We start from the raw sequence: 10,776 nt of genomic DNA on the forward strand, positions 1-10,776 counted from the left end.
GAAAGGATGTAGGGGAAATGGACCTATCATTCGTCGCAGAAAATCTTATCTATGTTGTCAGGAAATCAGCAGTTCAGCTCACAGGAGTCAGCAGGGACAGCTCGATCCATTAGCAAACACTTAATGGATACATCAGCAGTCCAGCTCAGTAGAGTCAGAATGACAAACAGGAATCAGCAGTGGTGGCACTAGTAGAGACAAAGAAGCCTCAGCCTTAGCACAAGTCAGCAGGAGGGACCAGGGCCAACAGAAACACCAGAAAAAGTTCTCTGCTGTGCCTCTCTCAGTGAAGCAAAGATCAGCAAAGACTCAAGACCAACAAGCATTGTACAGCTATGTAAGCAAGCCCAAGCTCAAGCCTCCTCAATGTCTATGGAGTCCTCTTTATACTCTCTCCAAACATCATGAGTTCTCAGCATGAGTCTTGCTTCAGCACATGAGTCTGTCTCAGTTGACATCACTCTGCCAATCAGCCTGAGCAACAAGAAGCCGGAAGTTTTTGGTGTGTTTCCTCTATGGAGTCCCAACAAATGTAAAGCAGACCAATTTATGTGTGTTGTTAGCAAAGAATCCTTCATCACGTGTCCTTTTATGTGTTTGTTTCAGTAGAACATCCTCTCTACTGTGTCTTCTTCATCAAAATGTTCCTTCATGAGTTTGTCTTGGCCTTGCGCCTGTGTCCACTTCAGTAAAAGACTCCTTTACATGTTTGTCAGAACAAACACCATCTAACACTAACACAACTGACTTTCCAAAGAACCCTTAAGTTTCTACTTCAATTGTTCTTTCAAGGATGAGACCTTTTTTAAAAGAGTTATTTTTATTTTATGTGTATGGGATTTTTGCCTGTATGTGTATATATGCACCAAATGTTTACACTGCTCACAAAAGTCAGGAGAAGCCACTGGATCCCCTAGAACTAGGGTTACAAATGGTTGTGAGCTGCCATGTGAGAACTGGGACCTCTGCAAGGGCAGCCAGTACTCTCAACCTCTGAGCACAGAAAGATAAATATGATTCAAAGCCCATTCATTATAGCATTCAGCTTTATTATTTTTCTAGTGTTGTAACTGTTTTTCTTAAAATGAGCTTGGAGATCTTTTGACAACCTACCTTCCTTAGTGCTAATAAAAATACTTAAGGTTATACATCTTTCTTTGGGCATGAATAGCTTTTGCAAAGTACATTGTCTTTTGGCATAAAATATTCTTTTATTGCTTCCTACAGATTATCTAGGTATATATAGCATGTATTATGAAGTAGTAAAGAAGTTTCACTGTCCTATCTTTCTCTATGCTTACTGAATTTTAATTCTAGAATGTGACCTGCAGCATCCCTACCATTTAAAGCTTAAGCTTTCCTTTGAGATTGAGAACATCAAGTTTTATAAATTATCCAAATGTAAATGAAAAAGAATACTTTTGATTCAAAATGTGAACATTTCTATAAATGTCAATTACATTGACAGTATTTAAAGTAGCATTCGGCTCCTCTGGTGCTTGATTTGCCTGCTAAATCTTTTTAGTTACATGAGACATTGAAGTCTCCCAGTGCTATACATCTTGATCAGTCAAATTTCCCTTGGTTGGGGGAGGAATTACAATTTTTAACAGTGGCTGGAGATGACTAATCAAGACCTGAAGAGAGGTCAATTGTTCGGTCATCCTGGAAAAGAGCACACATGTTGAGGGACTACAGACTATCCAGAATGTTAAAAACTGGGAAGAGGCCAAGGAAGATAGGAGGGTTAAGAGAGTGAAATGGGATAACGAATGTAACCAAAGCATGTAAGGCCTGCTAGTGAGACAGTGAGAATGTTAGCTTTAACTCTCAGCTGCAACCCATGTGCCTAGTGAGAATTTCTGAGCCCAGTTATCCTGGGGCCCAGGGGATCTCTTAGAGCTCAGCCCTTTTAACTTGAGGTAAAGATGCAAATGTCCTACCACTTCTCTTTGGGTGAAGCTGGGACTTAAAGTACAACTGTCTCCTCAAACTTTCTCCATCCTGGATCCTTTCAATCCTCATTACGAATGAGTTTGCAAACCATTGACTCCATAAATCCTGATCAGCACCTCACAGCGTTTAGTAGCTACATTGCTTGATCCTAAATTTCCGTTAAAATGCCTGTAACGGTTAACAGTGATTGCCAACTTAGACTTGGAGATGCCTACAAGATTCACCAACCATACTTGTCTGCCTTTGGGGCCATTTCAAATCACAAGCATGTAGGGACAGCACCTGAGCAGGGAAAGGCCACCTTAAACATGAACAATGCTTACTGTTCCATAGCCTAGTGACTCAAAAGGAACAAAAGCCGAAGATGAAGCTGGCGCGCCTGGTCTGAGTCTGTCTCTCTCTGCTTCCTGGATGCCACGAGGTAGGCAGTGCTCCTGGGCCATGCCCTTCCACCATGATATTTCTGCTTGGCCAGTGGGCCCAAAAGCAATGGAGCCAGCTGTCTAGGGGCAGAAATCTTTAAACAAAAGATGACAATAAACCTCTCCTCCTTATAAATTGTTGCTTTCTGGTTCATGTCACGGCCATGGAGATCCTACAAACAGCCTGTTTTTAAAAAACAAGTCTAGAGCTGGGCGTGATGGTGCAATCCTTTAATCCCAGCACTCGGGAAGCAGAGGCAGGCAGATTTCTGAGTTCGAGGCCAGCCTGGTCTACAAAGTGAGTTCCAGGACAGCCAGGGCTATACAGAGAAACCCTGTCTCGAAAAACCAAAAACAAACAAACAAGAAAAAAGTCTAGGACTTGAAACATGGCCTCAAACACAAACTCCCTTGCAGTGCACCCATCCATGGTTGTGTAGATTCAGCAATATCTTCAAATTAATGTGTGCTTGCTATGAACTTTGTAAATAATTAGTATTAGCTATCATGTTTGATAATTAGTATGAATTTTGCGAAGAAGAAAGAGAAGCAGAATAGGAAAAGGTTATTATAATTATCTCACTTTGTTCATGAGGAAAATGAATCTTTCCCACCAAGTCTCAGCCAGTGTCAAAGCTATATCTTGAACCCAAGCTCATAAGTCTTCCAAATTAGTTTTCTCCTGGCTACAACTCTTTAAATAAGAACATATCAGCACTAGCTGAGTCGGTAAGTCATCAATGGCTCTGTTTTTACTTGACCAGCTTTGTTATAAAGATAACTACCCTCCAAGCTCTCATAGGTTGAAATATTGCTGGTCTGGTAAAACTAAGAAGAGTGACCTTGAGTCTATCAATAGTTTATGCAAAATTCTTATCAGGATGTAAATGGAAAGAGGGAGGAAGAAAGGAGGAAGGAAGAGGGGGAAGAAGAGAGGGAAGAAGGGTGAAGGAGAGGGAGGGAAGCTGGCTAAAGCAAGGAAGATGAGCCATATTTTTCTGGAGAGAGGTTTATAGCCAAACAGAGCATCTTGGCAGCTTTCTCTTCTGTGCACATGTCTAATGATTCGCCCCAAGGGTCTGACGGATTCCCGTGACTCTCAGGAAAGAAGAATACTTGGCAGCATCTATTTCTTCAGTTCTGTGTCTTCTGTTACATGGAGTGTTCAACCATGCCGTGAGACACAGAGGCCTCCACACTTCACCAGCTCCACCTCAGGTGTAAACACGGCTCTCCTGGAGCAGCCTACATTCCATGCATCACTGCTGTGCACCGGTTAGGTGAATGGTGGAACAAAGCAAGTTTTTCTCTACTAGTACACACTGGCAGTATGGCCTCTGCTTTACCACCATACATCTCACCCTGGACCAGAGCACCCTCTAACTCTGTAAGGATAGCTTGCTTTTCGGCAGCCTACCTTCCAGACAATCAGTAGAGGAAATGAAATGAACCACCTTGCTTTAAGTTCTCCATGGTTTTCCGTTTGAACAAGAAAAGTGTCTCTCCACTTCTCAACACGACATTCAAAGACTGAAGGAACTAATCACCCTTTAAATTCTGAAAACACATTTTACCTACTGGTACCAAGGCCCAGGTTCCCATGATCTGCTTCTCCTTTGTACCTTGAGATACCAAACTGGTCTCAGGCCCTACATTTGCTTCTACAAGTGGCTGGGACACTCTGCCTCATCCAGTCTGCCCCACTCCAGGACTGCCTGCTTCTCTCGCTTCCCAGTCCCCATGCCAGTGTGGATCTCACAGAGGTGCCATGCAACCAACCCAGCTAGAGCTGCCGGTCCACCCCAGATATTCCTCGTAATACCTTAACATCCCCAATAGTACTTCCCATTACCTCATCCCCACTTTGAATGGCTTTCTTCTCCTCTAGAACATAAGCTCTTTGTGGGTAGGGCTCCCAGCTATCAGTGTGGCTGTATCCCTCCGCCTCCTGAATGCCGGAAGAGTGGCTGCTCATAGGAAGCACTCAATAAGTATATAATTGCCATTGCCTTCTGGATGAGATCCAGCGTTCTCATGCATTCAAGTGCAGGGCCATCTGGTGTTGGCAGGGCCTTTGGGTTCATCTCCTGCTTCTTAATCTCTCCCAGGATGCAACTGGGAAGGCGTGTGAGGTGATGCTGATGATAAGTCTCCAAAGAATCCAAACCTCAAAAAAACAAGTGGTTTATACCAAACACAATCCAAATACCAAGGACAAAGGTAAGAGAAGAGTGAACAAAGAAAGGGGGAAGGAAGGAAGGAAGGAAGGAAGGAAGGAAGGAAGGAAGGAAGGAAGGAAGGAAGGAAGAGAGGGAGGGAGGGAGGGAGGGAGGGAGAGAAATGCCCTCAGAGGTGCCAGGCATATGTCAGGAGGATAAAGAACATCAGAACCAAGAGTGCATTTCTCATGGTGAAGAATTTGTTGACTTCCTCCCCCAACCCCTTTTGGATTCTCCCAAACCTTAAGTATAATGTTCTTGAGGTAACAGGAAATCAATAAATGCTTACTGAGCACATGAATGGAAGATCTCAGGGTTTGCTGGAGAGAGATGAGTAATGCAAGGCAAGGTAAACAGCTGGCGCCACTTGTACAAAGTAAAGAATACCTCACTGGAGGTGGTCTGAGGATCCATCTGTGCCAGAGCTAGGATCAGAATCAACAACCAGGCCTTCACAGCAGATTAAAAGAAGCGGGAAGTCTTTCCTACCAGGAAGGCACATTAGCTCACAAATGCATCCATGCACAGGCACAGGGAGACAGTGCCGGGCTCACTGAAGCTGCTGCCTTCTTTCAGGACAGAGGTCATTCTCAAGCACGGGAGCAGAGAACACTTAATGTGACAGCCAGGTGAGAAGCGCAATTATCCCTTCTGACCTGTCTCCTGCACAGGCAGAGCTGGCTGCTGGGATGGGCTGTGAGGATGAGGTGAAACTGAAGAGGAGCCAGAGGGAATGCCTATTCAGATGATGCTAAGTGCCTGGGTACCACAGGCTCGGCAGGGCTGCCTATCTGTCAGTTTCTGCTCTGCTGTGCATTCTGAGCAATGCTCTCCTCTGGGCACACCAACAGCATTTATCTCCCTGCGAGTGAGCAGCAAGTACTGAGCAACAGTGGATTTTCAGCTCAAAGGAAAGGAGACAAGTTGTAAATTCTTTAAAAATGGTGAATCTTTGTGGCATCCCTATAACTGAACATGCTAATCTCTGTATGTTATGAATGAGGAAACCAAGGCATAAAGAAACTAAATGGCATTAAAGGGTTACACGGCAAAGCTAGGGTTCAAAATACAGAGACCTGCCACTAAACCCTGGGCTATTAGCCAGTACCATTCCAGTTCAAGGTGAGAGGTTACTGCCCCAGAGTCAGTCTCTAAATGAGTTTTTTAATACATTGTTAGCCCTATAGAAAATGTCAGATACATAGAAAACTAGATAAAACAGTATAATAGGTCATCTTATGCCCAGATCTCAGCTTTTACAATTATCAAATGTCAGTCTTATTTTGTCCAGAACTCAGTTCTCAATAATAATTATGTTCAAGCAAACCCCAAATATCATGTCATTTTAGAATCCTTTAAGGTTTATTTTTATTATATAGCATTTGCCTGTATGTATTTATATGTAGGCACATGTGTACCTAGTTCCTGCAGAGGCCAGAAGAGGGCATCAAATTCCCTTGAAACTGGAGTTATAGATGGTTGCGAACTGCCATGTGGTTGCTTCGAACCAAACCCAGGTCTTCTGCAAGAGCAGCCAATAGTAAGCTTACCTGCTGAGCAATCTTTCTAGGCCCTAGAGCTGTTTCCTAACTGTAGGATAGCAAATATTTAAAAAATAATAATAACAGCTTTACTGAGATATAACTTAACATGCGATAAAATTCACCCATTTTGCATATATAAATTCAATGGGATATTTATGTATTTATTGTCACATAATTATGATCACACTCAGTTTTAGAACATTAACTATTAACAGTCATCATCACCAGCCCCCAACCCTTGGCAAGCACTGTTAGACTTTGTTTCTATGGTTTGCTTCTACTGAACACCTCATCTAAATGGAATCACAGTGATATGTGGCTCTTTGTGAATGGCTTCTTTCATCTGGCATGCTTTCAAGACCCATTCATTTATAGCACACACCGATCAGTGCCTTACTTTTTTCTGCTGTTGAATTTGTGTGTGTGTGTGTGTACAGGTGCTTTGTCATATGTCCACATGCCACATGCATACTCGGCTACCTCAGAGGGGACTGAATCCCCCAGGGACTGAAGTTACCAATAGTTGTTCTGAGCTGCCCTGTGGGCACTGGGAACCAAACCCGAGTCATCTGGAAGAGCAGCCAGTGCACTTAAGCATGCAGCCATCTCTCCAGCCCCATCAATACCTCATTTTTAATAATAGCTGAGTAGCATTCCACCCCATTTACTGTGTTTCCCACATGTACTCTAAAATGTAAGCTCCGTGGGAGGAAAACCTTGCATGCTTGCTTCGCGCTGCACCCTTGGTCCTACGAGAGTCATTTGGAGGCTGAATGGTTAGTTCTCACATTGTAGAGTTCTTTCTTGACTTTGCTAAACTGCTGGTGTCTTAGCTCAGTAAAATAAGGTCTGTTTGCTCAGGACAGCACCCGAAGCACAGGCCCAGTCTTGTGGATGTTATTCCTCACTTCTGCATACTCAGAAATGGATGACCTCTAAATGCCCAACTTTTACAAACTGAAACTTTGTACAAGGGGCTTAAACAGTGCATACAGGGAGACTGTAGTATTACTGGGATATGTTTGTTCTATCGTACAAAAATGAGGGGAAAAAACATGTATTGCATTATGATCACAAACCTGATGTGTTTTTTTAATACTTAGGAAAGATGTTGTAATGAAAGGAATCAAAATGCTCTCAGGATCGTCTCTGGGTGATCCAAGTAAAGGGCGTTAACTGTTTTTCTTTCTTCCACCCTGTCCCTAACATAGTCTAACTGTAATGACCATGTGTAACTCTTAGTGGCAGGGGGCAAGGAAAGTAGGGGAAACATCTGTATTTCCACTGGAAGAAAAGGCCATCTGCCATTTTACAGCCTCGGTAGGCTCTGACCAGGTTACAGTTGTTGGGGAGCCAAGCAGTGCTTTGATCTGCTTGGGCCTTCAGCATCAATTCCCCACCGCACAGAATTCACATCAGTTTAGTACTATTCTTCCTACATTCTGCTTTGGCCGCTCCACAAAAATATACCAGCCAAACAAGAGCCATTTTGTCAGTTACATATTCTATTTTGCTTGTATTAGTTGGGCTTTAGTTGTCTGCTTCATTGTTTCTTGTTTTGCTGTTTGGGTTTTGTTTGTTTTTTTTTTGTTTGGTTGGTTTGTTGTTGTTGTTGTTGTTGTTATTTGAGAAAGAACCTCACAGTGAAGCTCAGACTGTCCTCAAACTTGCAATCGTCCTTCCAAGGGCTAGGATTGGAAGCACTGTGGTGATTGGAATGAGAATGGCTCTCATAGGCGCCTACTTTTGAATATTTGGTTCCCAATGGGTTTCCTGTGTAAGAATTAAAAGGTGTGACCTTGTTACAGACTATGATCCTAGTGGTGGTGAAGGCTTTAAAAGGCCATAGCAGGCTCAGTGTCCTTCTATGCCTGCCATTTTCAGATCAGGTGTCAGCTCTCAGCTACTGCCCCAGTGCCATGACTGCCTGCATGCCCCCTCCCCCAAACCCTCCCCCCCACTCTTACCTTCCCCCTATCCTGTGCTCTCTACCATGAGGGTCCTGGACTCACTCTCCAAAACTGTAAGCAAGCCTCCAATCAAATGCTTCCTCTTCCCCCCCCCGCCCCCCCCCCAAGACAGGGTTTCTCTGTGTAGCCCTGGCTGTCCTGGAACTCACTCTGTAGACTATGCTGGCCTCGAACTCGGAAATCCGCCTGCCTCTGCCTCCCGAGTGCTGGGATTAAAGGCGTTCGCCACCACACCCGGCTTAAATGCTTCCTCTTATACATTGTCTTGGTCACAGTGTTTCATCACAGCAATAGACCAGTAGCTAAGAAGGCATGTGCCATCAGCTAGCAACATATTCTTGAAAATATTGTATCTTTACAAACCTAATCCAAGAAATGGAGAAATATGAAATACAGTATAACAGACATGCCTAATTAAAATTTAAAGGCACCCAGTGACCATGCATTCATGGTGTTGGTTCATGTCACTATTACAGACTGGCCAAGAAAAGTCCTCACAGATGGTCTCTCGGCCAGGAGACTCTTAAGTGACAGATAGAAAAAAGGAAAGTAATCCTGTGTAGATTTCTGAAGTGAGAAACATTGTGGCACCCTCTGCTGTCAGGAAGCAAAGTCTGAGGTCCCCCTTAGAGCTTTTTTTCCTACAGGTTCGTCCAGCAACTTTGACCCAGAGGCTGGCAATCGTCTTAACCAGATAGGAAAGCAGACTTCAGAGGGAGAAGAAAAGGCTTAGAGCAGGCAAGATACAACAGCAACAGTAAAAACGGAAAAGCCAGTCAGCGTAGTGTGTGTGAAACAGAGTAAGAAAGGAAAGGGGCAGCTGGGCCTGACTCTCTAGTCAGCAGACTGCAGGGCATCCAAACGCAGCCATCAACGACCAAGTCCTCACACGAGCAACTCTTCACAAACAACCCGAGAAACAAAGAGATGGGTATGATGCCCAAGGTCACACAGCAGAACCAAGACTCAAGCTCTATCCGTGTCCCAGGGCTCATCCTTTCAGGCGCTTCTGTTCCACTTCCTAACAGCTATCTAGGACCATTCCTGACAAGCTCCCTTAAATACACTGATATTTCCTGATAGTTATTCTTACTCTCATCTAAAAGGAAACCGATTGCCAGGAAAATTTCTTGCTTTGTCCTAAGCCAAGAAATTAAGAAGTCACTTCAGTCCCTTGCCCACAGTTTAGTCTGTCTGAAGTTCAAAGTATTCTTTTCTCTTCTAAATTTAAGGACAAATTTATTCTTAGGGATAAATTTATTGTGAAATCAAAATTTATTACAAAAACAAAACAAAACAATGCCCTTCAGCAGAGTCTCACTAGAGTTGGCATTTGTTTTACAGAGCTGAACAGACTTTCTCAAAATGTACCACCCTCCAAGACTAGCGCACTCGAGCAGCGCTTGTAACAGAAGGGTGGCCTTGGGGCTGCTTTCTTCCTAAGAGATGCTAAAGCCAGTTCCCCTCCTCAGGGCAAAGTGTCAGGGCAAAAGGGAGCTGGGGAACTCACCAGGCTGCTGGCTACATACAGCAGGATGCAAGATAAAACTCCTCATTATGGTGGAAGAAGGAATGCTTTTTTTTTTTTCTCTGTCCCTTGACAGCGGGACAGAGAGAGCAAGGCTCAATCCACTCAATGCTATTTACCCTGCCGGAGTTCCCTTGTTCATTCTCCAAGTGATAACAGAAGTGCCTAAGCCCTGTTGCAATTGGAGACTTAGAGACATTTTTACAGTTCACTACAAGGCACAGACAAGAGACACCGCAATGTTATGAACAGACGGTAGAGGCCTTCCTTAATGCCTATGAGGACCTAGTATTCAGCACAGTCCCCAGTGTCTCATAGTCTATCTATTCAAAGTTCACCAGACAAATTCCATGGAGTCTGGATGCCAGGTCAGTTTTAGCTTATTCTGAGGAGAGGCTATTCCTTTCGCCCTCCCTAACTTACCCTCAGCCCACAGGGCATGAGTCCTAAATGCCAGGTCAAAAGAAAGGCTGTGCCAGGGTCTCTGACATATGGAATTGTCCCCTTTTCTTGCTTCAGTTAACCAAATTAAAAGGTCTGTCCCTACTTAATAGGATACATTTCTTCATCCTCCTTGGTTTGCCCATTCATCTCCATCTCTCTGGGAAGAAGTTATGTGATTGCTGAGATACGGGAAAAGATCGCGCCATGTATATGGACTGAGACATTTTGAGCGCCAATGCTTTCCATAGGCAGCTGCAATGCTTAGGCCTCGCTGCATTGCTCAAGGCTCCCTTCCCGGGAGATGGGCCCCACGGACAAAAGCCTAGTCAATAATGCCTGGGGAAACTCGATTTAGAATAAAGAAGTACACACAAACAGATACCTGGCATGTATCTGGTGCAAAATACACTTTGTGAAATTGAATAAAGGTCTCTATTGGGTAGATTCCAACAGGATTTAACTGACCTTTGTCTTTCTACCTTGAGAAAATTGTGGTGGCATCAAATTTCAATCATTATGTCTAGAAATAAACATTTCTGAGGGAAATTTTCCTAAGAGATTTTGTCATGTGTGCACATATTCTTACAGATAGTGAAAACTTGACACATTCTTACAGAGAGTGAAAACTTGGGAACAAATTACCCTGTGTCTCATGCAAATTCAAGATTCTTCTATTTATAAAGCAAGTAAGAA

This window comes from Mus caroli, chromosome 5 (genome assembly GCF_900094665.2).
Source record: "Mus caroli chromosome 5, CAROLI_EIJ_v1.1, whole genome shotgun sequence".
In the NCBI taxonomy this organism is placed as follows: Eukaryota; Metazoa; Chordata; class Mammalia; order Rodentia; family Muridae; genus Mus; species Mus caroli.